The sequence below is a fragment of the Vombatus ursinus genome, unplaced genomic scaffold, assembly GCF_900497805.2.
Source record: "Vombatus ursinus unplaced genomic scaffold, bare-nosed wombat genome assembly UNPS02007284.1, whole genome shotgun sequence".
In the NCBI taxonomy this organism is placed as follows: domain Eukaryota; kingdom Metazoa; phylum Chordata; class Mammalia; order Diprotodontia; family Vombatidae; genus Vombatus; species Vombatus ursinus.
The window spans coordinates 16932048-16955399 of NW_020947062.1; the positions used below are offsets into that span (position 1 = coordinate 16932048).

The 23352-nt window shown below is 40.0% G+C and overlaps 1 long non-coding RNA gene across 1 annotated transcript in view; it reads left to right on the plus strand.

Annotated features, from left to right (window-relative positions):
- The window catches only part of LOC114033474, a 42522-nt gene extending 25859 nt beyond the window's left edge, over positions 1-16663 (plus strand). The window contains exon 4 of the long non-coding RNA XR_003567985.1: positions 15218-16663. This is a non-coding gene — a long non-coding RNA (uncharacterized LOC114033474). The remainder of the gene's footprint in view (positions 1-15217) is intronic.
- The last annotated feature ends 6689 nt before the right edge of the window (positions 16664-23352 follow it).

The following is a 23352-nucleotide window of genomic DNA, read 5'->3' on the forward strand; positions in this document are numbered from 1 at the left end:
TATTGTCTTTCCAGATATATGTGGCTAGTGGGCATACTATTGGTGGAATCCCAGGATTTTTGTCTGAACGCTGTATTAGAGGGCAGAGATGGGAGGAGATGGGGACTCTTGGACTCCCTGGGCTGACACACTCTGCTTTCTGAGAATTCACTGAGGGTCAAGGTCAGTTGACCCTCTCTGTTTGACAAACTTCCTTCCTGCAGAGTTTGCATTAGTTCCCTCCACCCCTAAGAAATAGGCTCTTCCTACTCCCTGCTGACAGAATGTTGGAGGTCAGAGACTCTCAAAGTATGATGCAGGGACCTCTGGTGGTTTCTGAGATCCTTTCAGCAAGTCTGCAAGGTCAAAACTCTGGTTATCATAATATTAAGATGTTTTAATTTCTAATATACTAAATATTGATAGCTATAACCCACGTAAACAAAAGGTCTTTGGGGAGGGGTCCTCACCAGTTTTTAAGAGTGGAAAGGGGTCCTGAGACCAAAAAGCTTGAGAACCACTGGTTTAGGGGAAAGAGCACTGTGCTAGTACTTTGAGAGATCTGGGTTCTTGTTGCAGCTCTGATGTTAGTTCGCTGTATTTCCCTGGACAAATCACTTCTCCGAGTTTCAGTTTCACTGTCCTTAAAAAGGGGAGAGCAATATTGCCCTACTGACCTAATCTAGCATGTTCAGAGTAAAGGACTTAATAGAGCTTACATTTCTACACAAAGGGGAACTATTGTTCTTTATTATCATTACCACTACTACCACCACACCACTACCATCATCACCATCATCATCTGAGTTATTCCATAAATCTGCAATATTGTTCAGAGACCAAGGATCTACTTTCATCTCTCTTCTCCACGTCAGGGACATAAAGATTAGACCTCCCAAGTCACTAGGAGTAGAAGAGAAATTAACTACCCAGGGAAGAACAGAATCAGGTTTACAGAATTGTTTTACGGTCAGCCCTTTGGGAGGAGTATGTGAGGCAAATTCTGAAAGTCTTTGGGTGAGGACAGGGTAGGAGAGGTACAAGATTCTCTGGCCCCCAACAATGAGGATGACTCAGATGAAGTCAAGGCAGATGCATATCTCACCTAGTATGGAGACGATCAATACTATTTCAGGGACACTTGGGACCCTTGACCATGAATTTGGTATTTGTGAGATTGACTGAATCATAGAAATGGCCCCTTCCCCCAGTGGGCATAGAAAATAGACCAGCATGCAGCCTACAAAAATGAGGGATATAAAAAGGGAAGAGGAAATGAACAAATAACTAAACCTAGCAAATGAATTATATCTATATCTATCTATATATATATATGTATGTGTGTGTGTGTGTGTGTGTGTGTGTGTAGTGCTACACAAATGTCATTCATTCATTCACGTTGAGGCAATAAGACAGAGTTGTCAGAACAATGGATATAGCACTGGACTTGGAACTAGGTTAGGTCAAACAGGTCACTTGGCTATAAAGGGGCTCCTCACTGGGCTTACCTGCTTCTAGGTTGGGCCAGGGAGGTCACATTCTATCCCCACCCTTGAGTTCTTCTTAGGGCAAGGCATCTTTGCTGGACTCCCTGGGTTCACTCTTCCATAGTCAACAATGGTTTTCATTAAATTATGATTTTGACTTGGTTGTGTCTTGTAGCTAGAGTGAACCAGTCACCTATGTTGATTGTTAATTGTTAACCCTTAATTATTGCAGGAGAAATTTGGTTTTCTGGTAATTTGGATGGAAATACTAAGGGAGGGCTTGTCTCTCCTGTCTGACAAGGTTCCTGGGTCATAGTTGATTTTCCTCAGTAAGGGACTCCATCTTTACTTATGGTGCTCAGCTCAGTTACACTTCCCAGATTCCTTTTAGGTCTTTTGCAGATGAGTAACTAGGACAAAAGTGATGAAACAGTCTGTGTTCTGGGGCAAGTTCATTATCTTACTGGCTATATTCTTCTTATGAAACTGAGGTGCAAGAAGTGAAATGATTTGCCCAAGGATACTCAGAAGAGGACCTAAACACAGTTTCAGTGTTTTTCTACTGTGTCACACTGTCTCCTCTTCCTTGACCATTCCTCTTTGGGGTCCCAGAGGATCTCAGTTGAAATCCTGCCTCTGATACTAGAGCCGTATGCTCTCAAGAAAATCATTTAATCTCACTTAGTCTCAGCTTCTGCATTTGTAAAATGAGGTGCTTGGACTAAATGACCTCTGGGGCTTCTTCTAGCTAGTTCTAGGCTATTAATGATATTATTAATTAAAAATATTCTATTTAGAACTTAGAACTATTCTAGTTTTTGGATTCTGCCAACCTATGGGTATTTCCTACCCATTAACCTGGCAATTAAGAAGGAAAGAAAGAAGGAAACTAGAATTAATAGCTAATATAATATATGATATTATATTATCAATATGGTATATAATAAAATATTAATATAACATAACCATATAGATTGATATAATTATATTAATATAATACATAATAATAATTAAGTAGGAGCTTCATATAGCACCTACTATGTGCCAGGCACCATGCTAACTGCTTTGCAAATGTTATCTCATTTGCATCCAATAAATGTATGTTGACCTCTTCTGTTGTCTTAAATCATTCTTTATCACTTGCCTTGCTATTTCATTTTTAAACCTTTCCTTTTCATTCATCTCCTTAAATTATAAACTCACCAAAGGTAGTTCTTTTTTTAAAATAGTATTTTTCCCCAATTTTTCCCCAACTTGTCAAGACAAATTTTAGCATTCCTTTTTACAAGATTTTGAGTTCCAAATTTTCCTCCCTCTCTTCTTCCTTCTCTTCCCTTCTGAAAATGGTAGGCAATTTGATATAAGCTGTACGTGTGCTATCATGTAAAACATATTTCTGTATGAGTCACAGTTGTGAAAGAAGAAGCAGATCAAAAGGAGAAAAAAACATGAAAAAGAATAAAGTAAGTGAAAAAATTATGCTTTGATCTGTATTAAGAGTCCATCAGTTCTTTATCTGGATGTGGATAGCATCATTCTTCATGAGCCCTTTGTACTTGTCTTGGATCATTGTGTTGTTGAGAAGAGCTGAGTCATTCATAGTTGATCATCACACAATCTTGCTGATAGTATGTACAATGTTTTCCTAGTTCTGCTCATTTCACTTTGCATCAATTTGTACAGGCCTTGTTTTTCTGAAATCTGTCTGTTTATCATTTCTTATTGCACAATAGTATTCCATTACATTCATATAACATAGCTTGTTTAGCCATTTCCCAATTGATGGGCATCCCCTCAGTTTCTAATATTTTGCTACCATGAAAAGGGCTGCTATTAATATTTTTACACATGTAGGTCCTTTCCCCTTTTTTATCATCTCCTTGGGATACAGACCTAGTAGTGGCATTGCTGGATCAAAGGGTATGCACAATTTGGTTGCCTTTTGGGCATAGTTCCAAATTGTTCTACAGAATGGTTGGATCAGTTCACAACTCCACCAACAATGCATTAGTGTCCCAATTTTCCCATATCCTCTTCAACACTTATCATTTTCTGTTTTTGTCATATTAGCCAATCTGATGGGTATGAGGTGGTACCTCAGAGTTGTTTTGATTTGCATTTCTCCAATCAAAAGTGATTTAGATTCTTATAAATTTGACTCAGTGCTCTATATATTTGAAAAATAAGACCCTTATTAGAGATACTAGCCATAAAGATTGTTCCCCACCTTTCTGCTTTCTTTCTAATCTTGGTTGCATTGGTTTTGTTTGTACAAAAGATTTTTAATTTAATATAATCAAAATGATCTACTTTATATCTTGTAGTGCCCTCTGTCTCTTGTTTGGTCATGCATTCTTCCCCTCCCCAATGATCTGACAGATAGACTATTCCTTGCTCTTCTAATTTGCTTATCATGTCACCCTTTATGTCTAAGTCATGTACCCATTTTGATCTTATGTTTGGTATATGGTGTGACACGCTGGTCTATACCTAATTTGTGTCCCATTGTTTTCCAGTTTTCCTAGCACTTTTTGTCAAATACTGTATTCTTATCCCAAAAGCTAGAGTCTTTGGGTTTATCAAACATTAAGTTACTATGGACATTTACTATTGTGTCTTGTGTACCTAATCTATTCTTTAACTTTTCTAATGTTCTATTTACCTCCTTAGTTTTTTGTTTATTTTTGGTTGGATTCATTGAGTTCTGAGAGGGGATAGTTGAGGTCCCCCACTAGTATGCTGCTGTAACTCACTTAACCTCTGCTTTTAGAATTTGGGTGCTATACCACTTGGTGTGTATATATTTAGTATTGATATTGCTTCATCATCTGTGGTACTTTTTAGAAAGATTTCATTTCTTCCCTTATCTCTTTTGATTAGGCCTATTTTTGCTTTTACTTTGTCTGAGAACAGGATTGCTAAGACTGCTTTTTTTTTTATTTCCACTGAAGCATAATAGATTCTGTTCCAGTCCCTTACTTTTACTCTGTGTGTGTCTTTCTGCTTCAAGTGTGTTTCTTGTAAGCAACATATTGTAGGATTCTGTTTTTTGATCCATACTGCTATCTGCTTCCATTTTTTGGGAGAGTTCACCCCATTCACATTCACAGTTATGATTACTAATTGTATATTTCCCTCCATCCTATTCTTCTTCCTGTTTGTCCTCTCTCTCCTTTCACTTTTCCCTCCTCACCAGTGTTTGCTTATATCTACCACCTCCCTTGATCTGCCCTCCCTTCTGTCAGTCCCCATCCACCCTTACTAGATCTCCCTTCCTATCTTCCATGTGAGATAGATTTCTATATTCAACTGATTGTATATATTATTCCCTCTTCAAGCCAATACTGATGAGAGTAAGATACAAGTAATGGTCATTGCCTACCCTCCCATCTTCTCCTCCACTGTAATAGGTCTTTTGCACTTCTTCATGCAAAATCATTTACCTTATTCTACCTCTCCTTTCCTTCTGTACCCAGTGTACTTCTCTTTCTCATCCCTTAATTTTTTTATATCATTCCCTCAAATTTACCTTATATCCATACTGTGATACAATTTTTAAGAACTACAAGTATCACCTTCCCTTGTAGGGATGTAAACAGTTCAGCTCCATTGAATCCCTTATATTTTCTTTTCCTCCACTGCACTGGGGCTCAGGATCTACCAGTGGTTTGCTGAGGTGGGGCTTGCTGCTGGCTTGTTGGAATGCTTCCTGTCCTGGACTGTGCTTTCTTTTTACCTAAGTGAGACAGACTTTTCCTGTCGATCTTCCAAGTTTCTTGGGCTCAAAGATTGTTTCACCCTGTTTTTTTCTGGTTCTGCTGTTCCAGGAGTTGTTTGGGGGTGCTATTTTATGGTTCTTTAGAGGTGAATATAGGAGAGTTACAGCAATTTATTGCTTACTCTGCCATCTTGGCTCCCAGAAGTTCCAAAGGTACTGTTCTTAAGCCTCTCTTTTCTCTCAACCCAAGAATGAGGTCTGAAAATGGAAGGTGCTAAGTACGATCAAAAGGCCAACACCCCTTAGAGTTGTGGAAAGAAACCTGATTTGGGAGTCAGGACATCTGGATTCTAGAATCTCTGTGTGATTTTGGGCAGCTCCCTTCTCCTTCTCTGGTCTTCAATTTCTTCCTCTATAAAGCAAGAGAGGGGGTTGGGGCCTTTGAGGTCACTTTGAGCTCTAGCTCTAAGAGTCTATGATGATGGAAGCCAAGATAAGAGCATTCTAAATCTGTCATCTTGGAGTTTTTACTCTTCTCTGCAATCATAGAGGCTGAGAGCAGACCATCAACTCTAGGGGGAAACTCTTTCCTGGGAGCTTCATGATCCAGATAGCTGGTAGAGGTTGGAAGAAATCTTTCCAATTCATATAGAGAAATTTCTAGCTATTCAGACTTGGGCAAGTGACTTGATATCTTTGGCCTCAGTTTCCTCATCTGTAAAACAAGGGACTTCAGGTGATCTTTAAGGCTTTTTCCAGTTCTAGGGGTCAAGGAAAGTTTTTCTGATGTCTTATGGCTACAGAACTACCTATCTGAGGGGGTAGGTAGGTGGCACAATAGATAGAGCTCCGGCCTTAGAGTGAGAGGGACCTGAGTTCAAATCCGGCTTCAGACACTTGACACTTACTAGATGTGTGACCCTGGGCAAGTCATTTAACCCATGATTGCCTCACCAAAAAGCAAAAATAAACAAATAAACAAAAATCAAGTTTGGTCATATGGGGCTGCATTTAGGTGGTATTCACAGTAAGGAAAACCTCCTGTTCAGCTCTTAGTTTCCCAGGCCCTGCTTCAGAGGATTCCCAGGAGTACCAAGGCCACAGAGGCCCTTGGGTGACATCACATTATCCAGGGAAGTAATGGTCTGATGTTCGCCTGCTAGGAATGTTCACTTTCTCTGCTAGCCCCTCTCACGTATTGGAGAGCCCAACTTTCCAGGCAGGCAGGCTGCCAAGGCCTATGAGCTACAATTTGGAAAATATGATGCGATTAGGTTTAGAGCAAGGACACGAAACTTGTTTTTACATCAGATCTAAATTCCTAGGCTGAGAAGCAGAAAATAAGAGGCTGGTGTGCCAGGGAGAAGATGGGTTGGTTGTAGGGGTGGGAGTGGGAGTGGGGGTGGGACTTTGGGAAGGACACGAGCTAGGCACCTGTCAGATTAGTGTGATCTACAATCAGTTTCAAAAGATACTTCACCCTCTACCTCCACCCCTTTCTAGGAACTTATAGTCCCAAAACATATCACGTTACAGCCTTTTGTCTGTTCATTCTGATAAATAAATTAACCAGTTTTTCTAAAGAGATTCCTCCCTATCTGAACCAATGGTTGGTTGGTTGGTTGGTTGTCCTTCCTTTTTTTTTTTTTTTTTTTTTAGGCAATTGGGGTTAAGTCACTTGCCCAGGGTCACACAGCTAGTAAGTATCAAGTGTTTGGTCTGAGGCTGGATTTGAACTCAGGTCCTCCTGACTTCAGGGCTTGTGCTCTATCCACTGCGCTACCTAGCTGCCCCTTGTCCTTCCTTCTTGAAGAGGACCAAAATGACATCACCATGTGGGAGTCAAGGTACCAAGCATCTGACTGTGGCTGATTAGAGCATTATGAGCTCGAAAGGCTCTGCCACAGGTTGGGCACAAACCAATATTTAGTAGCAATAGAGTAAAGAGATTAGTACTATAAACATGAAACAGATATGTCATTTGAATTTAAGATCCATTATCTCTATAGAAGATGCGGTTGAGCTTTGTTAAGCTTCAGTGTGCCAGGTGTTCAATGGGCCAGGGCTGTGAGTATGAGGTACCCAGTGGCAGGAGTTGAGTATCTTTGAGTACAAGTTCACCAAGATAATGGATTTATGGTCCTCATGGGTGTGTGTAGGAGTCAGGTTGCATTTTTCACCTACTGGCAACAGAAGGAAAATACTTCCTTGGGAATGGATGTCACCTTAAGACTTGGTAGGAACCTGGACTATTACAATAGCCCAATAGTGGGGCCGCCTGCCTCAAGTCTCTCCCTACTCCAGTCCATCCTCTGTTCAGCTACCAATGATTTTCCTAAAGTGAAAGTCTGATCATGTCACTGTCCCTGCTCAATATACTTCATTGGCTCCCTATTGCCTCCAGGATCAAATACAAAATGCTATTCGGTATTTAAAGACCTTAATAACCTAATCCCTTCTATCTTTCCAGTTTCCTTATTCCTTACTTCCTTGCCACATACTCTCCCATCCATGGATATCCTCCTGGCTGTTTCACAAACAAGACACTCCATTTCTCAGCTTTAGGCATTCTTTCTGGCTGTCCTCCATGCTTGGAATGCTCTCCCTCCTCATCTCTGCCTACTTCCTTTCCTGGATTCCTTTACTTCTCAACTAAAATCCCACTTCTACAAGAAGCTTATTTTAACCCCTTTTAATTCTAATTAACTAAAATTTAATTTAATTTAGTGTTTATCCTGTATATAGCTTGTTTGTACATATTGGTTGGCTTGTTGTCTCCTTGAGGGCAGGGACTTTCTTTTGCCTCTTTTTTTTTAATTCTCAGTGCTTAGCACCGTTCCTGGCATATACTAGGTGCTTAATTGTTGTTGTTGTTTGTCCTTCATTCTGGAAGAGGACCATGGCATGCTTTGACTGATTGGCTATGACTGTGGAACTTAGTTCTAAGTTTTCCCAGGCTTAGCCCTGGAATTAAGGAGAGTGAGAAGAGTGACAAGAATGATAGCAGAGGAGTTAGAAAGAAATTGTAGCCTCTAGATGGGCCAGTTGATCGGGTACTGGGGAAGGAGCCAGACCATAATTAACTTCTTATTGTTTAGTCGTTTCACTCATGTTTGACTTTCAGTGACCCCATTTGGAACTTCACAAAGATACTGGAGTAGTTTGCCATGCCTTCTCCAGCTCATTTTACAGATGAGGAAACTGAGGCAAGCAGGGATAAATGACTTGCCTAGGAACACACAGCTAACTTACTGACCTCCTTTTAGGGCATTTTCAGACCTCTCAACCCAGTTACCCTTAGACTGACAGTGTATCTCAATCATCCTCATTTGTACAGCCATTGCTGAATTGCACATTTCCTCTCTTTCTGGGCAGTAAGGTTAGATTCACAGAATCACAAAATTTTAGTGCTGGAAGAGACCTCAGAAATGGGACCTCAGAGACCATCCAGTCCAACCTGTTCCTGGATAAGAAGATCATCCGGCTTCTGCCTGAAGACCTAGAATGGAGGGGAAACCATCCCTTGCCAAGGCAGCTTGTTCCCTTGTGGACCACTCTCCTCATCAGGAAGTCTTTCCTGACATCAAACCTGAGTTTTATTCTTTGCAACCTCTACTTATCGCTCCTGGTTCTGCCCTCCAGGGCCAGACAGAACAAGTCATTCCATTTGCCACATAACAGCCTTTTAAGTGCTTGTGTTCCAGACTAAACAACCCCATTTCTTTCCACGGATCTTCATATGGCACAGACTCAAGACCCTTTACCATCCTTGTTGCCTTCTTCTTCATATTCTTTAGTTTATGAGCATTTTTCCTGCATTGTGGTGCCAAGAACTGAATACAAACCTCCAGGCACAGCCTGTCCAGAGCAGAGGCCAGCAGGAGAGGTCGGCACTGGGAAGCCATAAGCCATGCCTTTTTTGTGAGGCCCAATATCTCTTTAACTTTTCTTTTTTGTTTTGACTGCTATATCATATTGCACTGTTAACTCATAATTAGTTTGCAGCCTAATAAAGGGTCTGGATCTTTTCCAGACAAACTGCTTTCTAACCATGTCTCTTTCAGCTTGTGCTTGTAAGGCTGCTCTTTAGAACACAAGGGTAAGCAAGATGTTTTTTTCCTATTTTTTTTCCTATTAAATTTTATGTCACTTGTTTTAACACAGTGTTCTAACCTGTCAAGAGCTCTTTTTGGATCCTGATTCTTCCTTACAAAGTGTTCCGGATCTCTCCTAGCTTTATGTTATCTGCAAATTGGATGGGCCTGCCTTGATATAACTCATTGTCATAAAGGTTAAACTGCAGCATGAGGCCAAACAGAGATCCCTAGGGCATTCTGCTGGAGACAGTCTGCCAAGCTGACATCAAAGCATTAACGACTACTCTTTGAATCCAGTCATTCAACCAGTTCTCTATTAGCCTAATTATACTATGGTCTAAACTCAAATCTTTCCATCTTTTCAAAGAGACTGCATGAAATATTTTACCAAGCAATTTCCTAAAATTTAGGCAACTTCTTTTTAATAGTCCCCAATCTAGTGTAGAAACCTTGTTATAAAAGAAAATGAGGTAAGTCTGGCATTTCTTCCTTCCTTCTTTCCTTCCTTCCTTCCTTCCTTTCTTTCTTCCTTTCTTTCTTTTAATGTGGCCACTGTGTAGATTAATTTGATTTGATTGTGCTTATCTGTTTTTTCTAATATTTGTATTTTTTTCCAATTACATGTAAAAACAATTTTTAACATTTAAAAAATAATTTTAATCCCAAATGCTCTCCCTTGCTTCCTCACCTTCCCCCTCATTGAGAAGGCAAGCAAAGCAATTTGATATGGGTTATACATGTTCAATCATGCAAAACATATTTCCTTATTAGTAATGTTGTGAAAGAAAACACAGGGCAAAAAGAAACCCAAACAAACCCAAGAAAAATAAAGTAAAAAAAAGTTTGCTTCAATACGCATTCAGACTCCATCAGTTCTTTCTCTGGAGGTGGATAGTGGTTTTTATCATAAGTCATTCAGAATTGTCTTGGATCATTATATTCCCAAGAATAACTAAGTCATTAACAATTAACCATCATACAATATTACTGTTAATGTGTACAATGTTCTCCTGGTTCTGCTCACTTCACTCTGCAACAGTTCATGTAAGTCTTTCTAGGTTTTTCTGAAGTCTGCCTGCTCATCAGTTCTAATAGCACAATAGTATTCCATCACAATCATATACCATAACTTGTTTGTGCATTTCTCCAACTAATGGGCATCCCCTCTGTTTCCAATTCTTTGCCACCACAAAAAGAGATGTTATAAATATTTTTGTACATATAAGTGTTTTTCCTTTTTTCTTTCTTTGGGACACAGACCTAGTAGTGGTACTGCTGGATCAAAGGGTGTGCATGATTTTATATAGCCCTTTGGATACAGTTCCAAATTGTTCTCCAGAAAGGTTGGATTAGTTCACAATTCTACCAACTGTGCTTTAGTGTCCCAATTTTCCCATATCTCCTCCAACATTTGTCATCTTCCTTTTCTGTCATATTAGCCAATCTGATAGGTGTGAGGTGGTACCTCAGAGTTGTCTTAATTTGCAATTTCTCTAATCAATAGTGATTTCGAACATTTTTTTCATAAGACAATAGATAGCTTTTATTTCTTCTTCTGAAAACAGCCTCTTTACATCCTTGGACCATTTATCAATTGGGATGACTTTGTTCTCATAAATTTGACTCAATTTTCTATAAAATAAGGCTTTTATCAGAGAAACTTGCTGTAAATTTTTTTTCACACTATGATTACTGTGTATTTCCCCCCATTCTATTTTCCACCTATTTATCCTTCTCTCTCTCTCTCCTTTCACCCTGTCCCTTCTCAAGTGTTTTGTTTCTGACCGCTGCCTCCCCCAAAACGCATTCCCTTCTATCAGTCCCCACCTTCTCTTATACCCACCCTCTCCTACATCCCTGTAGAGTAAGATAGATTTCTATACCCAACTGAGAGTGTGTTATTCCCTCTTTGAACTTATTCTGAGGAGAGTAAGTTCAAGCATTGTCCCCTACCTCCCTATTTCCCCCTCCTCTGTAAAAGCTTTTTCATGCCTTTTTATGTGAGATAATTGACCCTACTCTACCTCTCCCTTCTCCATTCTTCCAATTCATCCCTCTTCCTCACTCCTTAATCTGATTTTTTAAGTTATCATCCCCTCATGGTCATCCCTCTTTCTCATCCCTTTTTTTTTTAAATATCACACCATCATAGTCAACTTATACTCGAGACCTTTGTCTATGTATACTCCTTTTAACTGCCCTAATAATGATAAAGTTCTTAGGAGTTACAAATGTAAACAGTTTAACTTTATTGAATCCCTCAAGATTTCTCTTTCTTGTTTACTATTTTATTCTTCTCTTAAATATTTTATTTGAAAACCAAATTCAGCTCTGAACTTTTCAACAAGAATGCTTGAAAGTCCTTTATTTTATTAAAAATTTCCCCCCTGAAGGATTATACTCAGTTTTGCTGTGTAGATGAATCTTGGTTGTAATCCTAGCTCCTTTGCCTCCTGGAATATCATATTCCAAGCTCTCCAGTCCTTTAATGTAGAAGCTGCTAAATCTTGTGTTATCCTGACTGTGGCTCCATGATATTTTAATTGTTTCTGGCTGCTTGTAGTATTTTCATCTTGACCTGGGAGCTCTGGAATTTGGTTTTAATATTCCTGGGAGTTTTCATTTTGGGATCTCTTTCCAGAGATGAGCAGTGGATTCTTTCAATTTCTATTTTACCCTCTGGTTCTAGGATATCAAAGCAGTTTTCCTTGATAGTTTTTTGAAATACAATGTCTAGGTTCTTTTTTTGATCATGTCTTTCAGGGAGTCCAACAATTCTTAAATTAGCTCTCCTCAATCTGTTTTCCAAGTCAGTTCCAGTGCGAGATTTCACATTTTCTTATTCTTTTTTTTAAAAGTTCTTTTGATTTTGTTTTATTGTTTTTTTGATGTCTCATGGAATCATTAGTTTCTACTTGCTCAATTTTAATTTTTAAGTAATTATTTTCTTCATTGAACTTTTATATCTCTTTTTCCATTTGGCCAATTCCGCTTTTTAAGGGGTTTTTCTCTTCAGTGAATTTTTGTACATCTTTTTCCTTTGGCCTATTCTGTTTTTTAAGTCATTATTTTCTTTTGTATTTTTTGGTGCCTCCTTTACCAGGCTGTTGATTCTTCCTATCATCATAGTAACTTCCTATGGTCAGATTATTTTTTCATTATTTGTTCATTTTTCCAGCCTATTTTTTGACTTTTCACTGTATGTTAAAGTTGGGCTCAGCTCCTGTGGTAGAGGGGGCACTGTCCCATGCTTCAGGTTTTTTGTGCATCTGTTTTTAGAGCTAGTTCTGAGGGGTCTATAAGTTTTTAGTTTTTCCAGGGTGGTATGATCTAAGGAGAAGGATGTTTACTACTGTGCTCTGGTCTGTGAGTGACTGCAAGCACTCATCTGCCCTGGAACTGTAACGAGGGTCCCTACTCTCTTGAAGCAGTTCACTCTAGTGTGCTAGTGCTCTTTCTTGCCCTGGGATTGTGACCCCCTTACTGTCTGTGGGCTGAGAGGTCTGGTAACTGCTTCTGCTGATTCAGTCACCCCCGAGGTCTGTTGCTGGCTTGCTAGGACATAGTCTGCATTGGACTGTGCTCCACTCTCACCCCAGTGAGACAGACCTTTCCTGTCAACCTTTGAAGTCATAAAATTGTTTCATTCTGTCCTTTTATTGGTTCTGCCACTCCAGAATTTGTTTTGATGTGTTATTTTAAAGTTGTTTGGAGAGGAATTCAGGAGAACTGAAGCAAATCCTTGCCTTTACTCTCACATCTTGGCTCTGCCATAACTTGTTCTTAATGAAGCCATGTTGACTCTTTGAAACCAATGCTTCCATTTCTTGATTTTCATTGCCCATCTCTTTATGAATCCTTTCTAGAATTTTGCTGGCCACCTGAGTAAAGCTTGCTTATCTTTGCACAGATTACTCTATCTCCAGTTCTATGCATTTTCTTTGGCTGACTCCCATGCCAGGAATACTCTCCCTCCTCACTTCTACCTTCTGGCTTCCTGATTTCCTTCAAGCCTCAGCTAAATTCCCACCTTCTGTAAGAAGCCTTTAGCAGTACTGGTACCTTCCTTTTGAGATTACCTCCACTTTACCTTGCTTATATTTTGTATGTATGTAGTTATTTTCATGTTGTCTTCCTTGTTCAAAAAGTGAGGTCCTTGAGGGCAGGGATTATTTTTTGCCTTTCTTGGTATCCTCAGTGCTTGACATGATGCCTGCGACATGGTAAGCACTTAGTAAATACTCGTTGACTGAACTCAATTCTTTTTTTGAAAACTAGGATGACAGTTGTCCTTCTCTACTTCTGTGGTCCCTCTCCCATTCTACAAGATCTTTCAAATATCACTGACAGTAACTTAGCAATCACATCTGCTGAGTTTCCCACTGTCAACTGGAGAGTTATTTCCCTCATACATAAAACAACATTTGGAGGAGAGAATAGAAAAAAATCAAGTTAGGGAAAGAACAAAGTGTGGAAATATGTGGCTTTTCCAGAATAGCATCTCTTAATGTTTGTTGGTTGTGTCAGGGACTGTCTGAAAGCTCTGTATATCTATTACATCCCCCTAGAGACAGCATCTAACAGGTGCTTGTATATTAAGGCAGAAGGGATCATAGGATTGTAGATTCTTTAGAATTTTAGAACTGAGAAGGACCTTAGAAGTCATTGAGTCCAATTTCTTCATTCAACTGATGAGGAAATTGAGAGGTTAAGTATCTTGTAGGCCAGGATTAACTCAGGCCCTTCTAGTGGTTTAGGGTCAGGACTGAAGTGAAATGAGCCAGATGTGGACCATCCAGCAGTTAAAAAAGATTTATCTAACTATGGCATGGAAAGACTCTTCAGCAAGGATAGAGCATTGACTCACCAGAGCACAGCTTCCCTGACTCTACATTGTCTTGGGTACCTCTCAAGCCTGACGGAGCCGAGCCTCTCAAACAATGACTTTTGTACTTAGGCCATTGGGAAGCTACATCAGTAGTTTGAGCCTTAATGCCATGAACAAGTCAAAACTTTAGGAGGAAAGTTCCAATTGTTTCAAAGGAAGAACTAGCCCAGCCTGGCTGGGGTCTTAGAAAAGCTAGTCTAGCCTATATGGCAGGGACCCTAGTAGATACTGTACCATACAAAGTTATACAGGCAATAAGGAACAGAGCTGGAACAACACATAAACAGATGAAGGGAGAGCTTATTGGAATTGATCCCCCTGAAGTCAGCATTGTGGTTGCTGAAAAGCATGGAGTAAGTAAATAGCAGTAAGGAAGATAATAATAATAGTAGTTAATATTTATATAATGCTTTAAGGGCTGCAGAGCACTTACCATATATAATCTCATTTAGCCATCACAACAACACTTCGAAGTAGGTAGTTTTATTATCCCATTTTATAGGAAAATGAGGCTGAGGGAGATTAAATGACTTGCTCTGGGTCACATAGCTGGTGAGTATGGGAGACAGGATTTGAACTCAGGTCTTTCTGACTCAAAGCTCAGCAACTTGTCTATCCATTATGCCATTTTTGGTAAGTCACTTAACCCCAATTGCCTTGCCAAAAAAAAAAAAAGGACTTTTCTAACCCTATCAGATATACATGTTGGGCCAAGGACCTTGATTCAACACTAAGAAAAAAGAGTTCAAAATTTTATTTTGCTTAACTCTGTTTCTTTACTGGAGGATGTGAGGAGGTTCAGTGGATTGAGTGCCAGGCCTGAAGTCAGGAAGACTCATCTTCATGAGTTCAAATCTGGCCTCAGACATTTATTAGCTGTTACCCTGGGTGAGTCATTTAATCCTGTTTGCCTCAATTCCTCATCTGTAAAATGAGCTGGAGAAGGAAATGGCAAACCACTCCAGTATCTTTGCCAAGAAAACTCAAAATGGAGTCACAAAGAGTTGATCACCACTGAAACAACTAAACAATATTTCTTTATTACAAGGGTGGTTATTAGGTAGAGCTGATCATTGGAAAGTGACAACGGTGCTATTACTCAGTCAAGACCTTCACTAAAGAACAGAGATGTCCATGGTCCACTGATGAAGCATGATGCACAGCAGAGAGCAGCAATGACATCACCATACATGTGATCAGAGATGATACATGTCATCTCCAGCAATATGGGTGCCTTGCAGCTGTATGTGACCTGAACACATGTGTATTTGACAAGCGTGTTCCCCTTCACATATATTTTCTGATCAAGTGTGTCCTCTGTATGAGGCCCTTTACCCATTGCTTTTATGGAAACTTGTGAATGTGACCCACGTGCACAGGAATATTTTCCACGTCACCTATCTTGCTATGTTAGTAAATTAAATCCTTTGCTTTAATCTAATCTATCATTTGTGGCTAACTTGGTAAAAGTAAATACATTGTTAGGGTCTTCTGAATTTCACTTCTCAAAGGATGCTAACCTATACCCATAGAAACCCACCCTGTGTGGAGGAAGTAAGGTAAGAGCCACAATTACAATACACAATACTAGATAAGTGAATCATCAGAGAGTTACATACAGAGTACTAGGTGATGGCATCGATGTGTGGTATAAGAGCACTGAATTGGGGTTCAGGAGGCCTGAGTTTGCCACTTACCATCTGTCTGCCCTTGATCAGGTCTCTTAGGTTTAACCTATTACTAATGTAACAGGATTGGCTCCTCTTACCCTGAGCAGGCATGAAGCCTGAAGCTAGAGTTCATGGTGAGTGTAATGAGGGACTGGCCAATGAGCCCAATCCTTACAAGTCTGTGCAGAGTGCTCAGCTGATGCAATTCCCACACGGACTTTGGAACATTGGTAGACATTCCGTTACTCATTCCAGACCTCTAACCATGTGTTGAACAGGAGCTTCTGTGATTGGCTATGGCTCTGTGGCCACAGCTAAAGATGCATCCAAAAGGCACTAGATGACCAGAACCTCCTTCTTCTCTTGGGGTGACCTTTTTCTGCTTGTCATTGTTCCAGTGAGAGAATTGAGACAATGATGTAAGGGGAGAGCCCAGCTCTCCCTGTCAGAAGCCAAGATGAATACGGACTTTGGTTCTTTGCCTTGGGATTTTTGTTCTTTCATTTTAGGTGAAGGAGATTGGAGTATATAGCCTTGTGAGTTTCGAAAGGTCAGGAGAAAAAACAACCAGCAGATCTGGGAATAGATGATTAGCTAGAGTTTATAGCCATCCAGTCTAGCACTGAGGCCCAGAGGAATGAGGAATGACCTCCAGGACCCAGCCCACTAGTAGTTGAGACAATGGTTCATCCAGAAGTGATTCTGCATTTGGACTAGATACAGGAATATAATGGTAAATGTTTAACAACCTGCTCTCTGGGGGGGAAAATGCATGCATGATAGATTCATGTTTAATCTGTATTAACATCATCATTTTCTTAAGTTTAGACAATCAATAAAATAATAAATTAAGCCTTGATTTGTAGCATTTGTTGATTTCTGATATATAAATACTCACATTGAAAATTTAACATTTGGCTTTAATGAGCACTCCAGCACACCGTTGACCAGGCTTGACCTTAGTATGTGTGTGTGTGTTGCGGGGGGCTGGGGGTGGGGAGTCAATGCAATGTAGAAACTGTGTTATGTACATACCCACTCTCTCCAGGGACCAAAGTGGCATGGGAGAGGGTGTGCCCCACCAAGATGCTGGGAGGAAATGTTTCACTTCTGTTTTTTCACTTCTGTTCTTAATGTATCTTCAAAGTAAATAACCCTTTGTAAAAGCTAATCGATGTTAATTGGTTAAATTTAACTGGGGTGCTAATCTCTGGTAGCTAACAGTGGCGCCTGGGGAGCAAATCGGAATGGAAGTTTGAATCCAGAACAGTAGAGAAAGACACATTAACCCCCGCAGTGTACCTCCAGGACCCTGAGGGAAAAATGTAACTGGCCTCAATATGCTAGGATACTAAGATTTAGAGCTAAAAAAGATAATCCATTTTAAACTCCATTATTTTTCAAATGAAGAAACTGAGGCTCAGAGAGTGAAAGGTACTTACCCAAAGTCATTTAAGTAGTGACTGAACCAGGATCCAAACCCAAATGTACTGACCCACTCTGGGGATATTTCCTACACCATGCTGTCTCTCCATGAGACCCAGTCCCTGATGCTAAGGAGCTCATAACTGAGGTGGGAAAATAGAACACAGATATGGGGGAAGAGAGGAAATAAGGGGGTCAGGAATTAAAGCATGGAAATAGACAACATGGCATAGTGGTGAGAATGCTGGACTTGAAATCAGGAGACTTGAATTTTTGCTCTCTGTGACTTAGGTCATACGACTTCACCTCCCTGGGACTCAGTTTCCTCATTTGTAAAATGGGCATAAAAATCCCTGTTCTGCCTCATCTCGTAGGGCTGTTGCGAGGAAAGTGCTTTGCAAACTGGAAAATGCTATAGAAATATAAGTTACTACAATTAGCATAGGTAATAATAGTAACAAGACGTAACTGAAGACCCTTCCCTTTTCATCACTCTCTTTTATGTGTTGTCTTCCCTTATTAGAAAGTAAGCTTTAGGGCAGAAAATGTTCTTTTTAAAAAATATTTGTATCATCAGTGCTTACCACAAGGCCTGGAATATAGTAAGGGCCTATTAAATTCTCACTCACGTGTTCATTCATTCAATCATTCATTTGATGTTAGTTTAGAATGGTGAGAGGTAAACACAGTCAGATTTGGAAAGCCCTGTGTAATAGGGAGCACAGAGAGCCTTGTTAATTAATAAGCATAATAAGCATTATATAATATATAATTATTTTATGACATATTAATTTATATAACATATCATATGATTCATTAATAAGCATGTCTAGGTGTACAGAGGATAGGCCTGTACCTTTGAAAGCCATCAAGGATTTTTTCAAAATGTTCATGTTATTTGACTTCCCAATTATAATCAATATCGTATTGCTTGCCGTCTCAAGGGGTGGGGAACGGGTGAGAAGGAGGAAGAGAATTAGGAACTCAAAATGTTTAAAAAAAATATGTAATTGGGAAATATTTAAAGAAATAAATAAGAATATATTTTTTTAAATGTTCATTTAATTTCTCCTTCCTGGAAGAAAAGACTACTTGGCTCAACTGTGCTGCTGGACTCAGGCCTGACCATGCCTGTACCCTTACGCTTAATGATTTCCTTATATAAGATAGTTCCCTAAAATATCCATGCTCTGCAAATACTGAAAACCCAGAAATCCTACAATGTAAGATTTTTTTTCTGAGTGACATCATGAAGTTGTGGCTACTTCCAGTATGAGTAGTTTCCAGTCTCAGGAATGTGATTTCATTTCATCTATTGGGACAAAACAAAATCAGTTTTTCAAATAGTCATATCCTGCTATTTGTTTCTCTTTCAGCCTGTTGCTATAGCATGGATTACAAATTTTTTCCTTCTGGCCAGTTAATATCTATTATTATCCTTTCTGAGGCCCAGGGTTAAGGGTGGAATCTTTCGGTCCAGGTAAGGTCTATCTGCTGAGCAAATTACATATGCAAAGACCTAGATTTGGATATTTTGTGAATCTTATAAGTTTCTATTAATTTGTAAATAAAGCTGTCTATGTTGTCAGTCTGTACGCCTATGAGGGAAACTGGGTAGGTGGGGTGTCATATATTGAATAAGGGAAAACAGTTCTGCTCTTCTGGGGGTAGGGATTTCTTTTAAAGTACTCTTTGTATTATCCTCTCCTATATTCTGGCTCTGCCAGAAAGCTTATATGACTTTGAGCTTCACTTTTGTTTTCTGGGCCACAATTTCCTCACGTAGAAAATGAGGGCTTGGCCTCTGAGGTACCTTCCAGCCCTGTCTTCATGATCATAGAATGACCCTTAACTTTACAGGGGGATCTTCTATCATGAAAATGGAAATTCCAATAAAATGAAACTGAATTCTTTGTAAATAGTTATAATAATTAAGCATGGCCCCAGAGAAGAGCTGAGAAAATGCAACTCCCTCCCTTCATTACTCAGGTGGGAGACCATGGGTGTGGAATACTACGTATACTCTCAGAAACAGCTGATGTGTTGGTTTGGTTTTGCTGAATTCTTTTTTCCCCCCTCTTTCTTTTTAAAATCTTTAAAAAACCAGAAATAAAACCAAACAAGAAAATAAAAGTTTCCTGGAATTCAGACATTTTGGAAATTTGTGTGCTCTTCTTTACATCTATGTGAGGGTCTGCATTCTGGGTGTGTCTCTAAGGGGACACCTCTAAGGGGCTACTGTTCTCCCTCCAAATGCCTTATAGTTAAGATTGGAATCAGAAAAAAAAAGACTGTATGCATGACTACTTTGTCAAAAGTTCCCTCAGGAGGGCCTTGTTTGCCTCAGTTTCCTTATCTGTAAAATGAATTAGGGATGGAAATGGCAAACCACTCCAGTATCTTTTCCAAAAAAATCCCAAATAGGGTCACCAAGAATCAGTTGTTTGTTGACCTTCTATGTCATCTCCAAACTTTAATATATAAATAGTCACAATTTCCTTTATAGACATACAGACTGACAATATAGCTTTATTTACAAGTTAATAGAAACTGCCAAGACTCACATCCATCCATGCTCTAAGTCGATATAACCTTCCTCCCCTTCCCCACCTCCCATTCACTACCCCACCCTGGAGAGTGAGCAGCTTTCTTCCAGGACACTTGAATACGGTCCTTGACTTATAGCACTGCCCTGGGCTAGAGTACCAGCCTGGGTTGCCAGAGTTTGGCCTATAGTATTGTTACTCCCCTCTGGCCTCTTGGAGGAATGATGCTTGGTTCTTACTGGTCTGCTCTCTCGCTGTTCTCAGCAGGCATCAGCCGGCTACTGGTCTCAGTTTCCAGCAGGTGGCACTTGCCTTCCCAAGGGTCCAGATCTCTGACAGCTGATCCATACGGAGAGAACCTCTGGGTGTACTCATTGTTCAACAAGTCACCTGTGCTATTCTTAAGACTTATTCTGCATGTGACTCCCACAGTCTCAGGTCTCACCATGAAGGTCTCTCAACCTTATAGAAAAACCCTCTCTTTGCACTTCCCGCCAGGTTTATAGGGGACAGGGCCAGCTCTTCCCATGTAAAGTACAATGGAGATGGAGTCAGAAGATCAAAGTTTGAGATCTGTCTCTATCACATTCTAGCTGTGTGACCTCAAGCAAGTCGCTTCATCTTTCCAAGCTTCAGCTCCTCTAATTTGTGAAATGGGGATAATGGTTCTTGTCTGGCTTACCTACCTCATGGGGTTGTCATGAGGAGAGTGCTTTGAGATAAATGTTTTGCAACCTTAAAATATAATGGAAATATCAGTATTAAAATTGTGATTATAAACCTTAAAGCTATAGAAATTGGAGCTGTTACAACTGAGATGAATGAAAAGCCTGAGAAAGAGATAGAGTTTCTGGGTAATTAATAATCAATTTTTTAACTAGACTGGCTGATAATCAATAAGTTGATGGTGAGTGGTTTCTCTCGGTAACCAAAGGCCTCTAATGGAGATACTGAATGCCTTAATATAATTTTAGAAAAAAGGGGAGTTGCCCCTAGCAGGTGAAAATCAACCCTGATTGGTGAACAATTAATGAGGGGGTAGGCATATTAATGAGGAGGTGGGCTAAAAGTCTAAAAGCTCCTCCTGCTGAGAACATGACTTGATCATGAGACTCAGCCACCTCCAGCAATCTGGACAAAGGAATCCATCTCTACCCAGACCACTCTGGTTGGTTTTCTCCTTCATGTATTGGGTTACCCTAAACTTGGGGCTTGAATTCACCTAGATTAAATTCTGTTTACACTCTCAACAGAAGTAAAGTCTCCTAGCTGGGTGGGGTTCCACTCAAAATCAAGGAGCATGTTCCCGGAGGATTTGGGCAATCTCATCTATCAGCCTCGTCCTTCAGAGACTAATTGACTGACCTACAGGGGCTGGTCCCTGAATGATCCTAATTTAATAATTGATTATTAATATAATAGAAAAACAATCAATTCACTCACTACTATTAGCATTACTACCATTGCTGTTGCTGCTGTTGTTATTACTCTTAAATAATTGCTATCTTGGGGGCAGAAATCACTGCCAGCAGGTTTCAGGGTTATTTCCAGACATTCAGTAGGTTTTCTAGAGATGATTTCACCATCATGGGGATTTGTGAGGAGCAAGAAAACGAGAAGGAAAATGAGGCTGTGTGGTTCAATGGAATGAGATCTTTAAATCTGGATTCAGAGGAATTTGATTTAAATCTTGGTGTCTGCCAACTGTGTGACCTGGGGAAAGTAGCTTAATCAGTCAGTCCGTCAAGGTGGGAGGATGTGAACAAGACCCAGAATTCTACTGAATCAATTAATCAAAAATGTAAACTAGATGATACATGCAGGTAGTGTATAGGATTGGATGAAGAGTCATTCACACCCCGTAGGGCTTAGAATAACCTGGTTCAGAATCAGGCATTGGAGTGGTGGACCAGCCTAGTGGGAAACAATTTCAAGCCAAGCCCCTGAGAGAGAATCACTTCAGGGCTGGAGGGGAAGGAGAAAACCCTTACTTCTTCCCCCTACCCTTCACTTTGATCACTCTCCCTCCACGTCCCCCAAAAAGCTCTCCCATGTCTCAACTCTCCCAGGCCTTTCTCTGGGTTTCTGTTTTCTCAAACTCTGAAAGGAAGGGGTTAGAACAGATGAATTGTAAGGTTACTTGAGGCTGTAATGCTGTGATCTTATCACTGAAAGAGGAGGTGAATGATTGATTGTTTGGAGCAAACAAGGAGACCTAGCTGTGAACCATCTGTAGCACAGGATTAAAGGCTCAGTCTCCCAACCCCCATGCATGCTGACAAATTGGGTCACTAAAGAGCAGCTGCCCACTTCCCTTCTCAGAGTTGGACGGGTAATGTCAAGGGTTTGGGGAGTGGTTTCTCTAGTGCTATTCACAAGCCCTTGATGATATGTTCTTCATCAATTATCAGTTGACATTAGCCAGCCAGACTTCATTAGCTTTTAGAAACAGGCATTTAGTAAGGTGTAATAGTTTGTATGAAGGATTCTCCCCCCAAAAAAACCTTTTCCACAAGTACATACAGAGTCTAGGGGAAAGTGGGTTCAAGCTTAGAAGCACATGTGGAAAGGGGTTACCTGCAGTTGCTACTTACTGGAAGTTCTTTTCTCCTCTTCATGAGGACCTTATGAAGTTCTACTTAGATAGGGGATAGCTTTTTATCTGGGTCAAAATGAAAGTTAAAGGGAAGAAGTGGGGGCCTTCTCTCACCCTCCCCCACCCTTCTTCAACTTCAGCCCCCAAGTGATTCCCTCTCATGGACTTGAATGAAACTGCTCCCCAACTAGGCTGGCTTACCACTCGAATGCCTGATTCTGAACCAGGTTATTCTAAGCCCTACAGGGGGTGAATGACTCTTCATCCAATCCTATACACTTTCTGCATGGTATCATCTAGTTCACATTTTTGATTAATTGATTCAGTAGAATTCTGGGCCTTGTTCATACCCTGTTCCCAATTCTGATGGATTTATTGATTCATCAAGTCATGTCAACAACCTTTTATTAATTACTTATTATATTTATTATTATTTTGTTTATTATTATGTATTACAAAGATTGTATATTTATTATTTTTGTTTATTTTATTTATTATTACTTTACTTAAATATTTATTTATATTTATATTATTTTGCCTTAAAGCAAGGAATAAATGGGTACAGAACCACTGAAGCAGGTGTTGGGTCCAAGATGGTCTGACAAAGATTAGGACATGGAAGCCATATGGGCTATGATGGCCATAGTGGGGATCTCACGTGCAAGACCATCAGGCCTGAATGGCCACATGCTGTATATGTACATGTTTGGGGTACTGGAGTTTGGTTACTGACTCCTGGTAGGAATGTTTCCTTTCAGTTTCTTCCTTTCTGGCTTCATCTCTTATTCAGGAAACTTCATCCTGGTAGTATGTCTGAGGATGCAGATCAATCCACAGAACAAGGGAGGTTTCTAGGGCTCTTCTCAGAATAAGCTTTTGCAGACTTTCTCTTTGCCAGTGCCATCTGCACATTGTCCAGAGCTTTGCTAGTTGCATCTTTCCTATT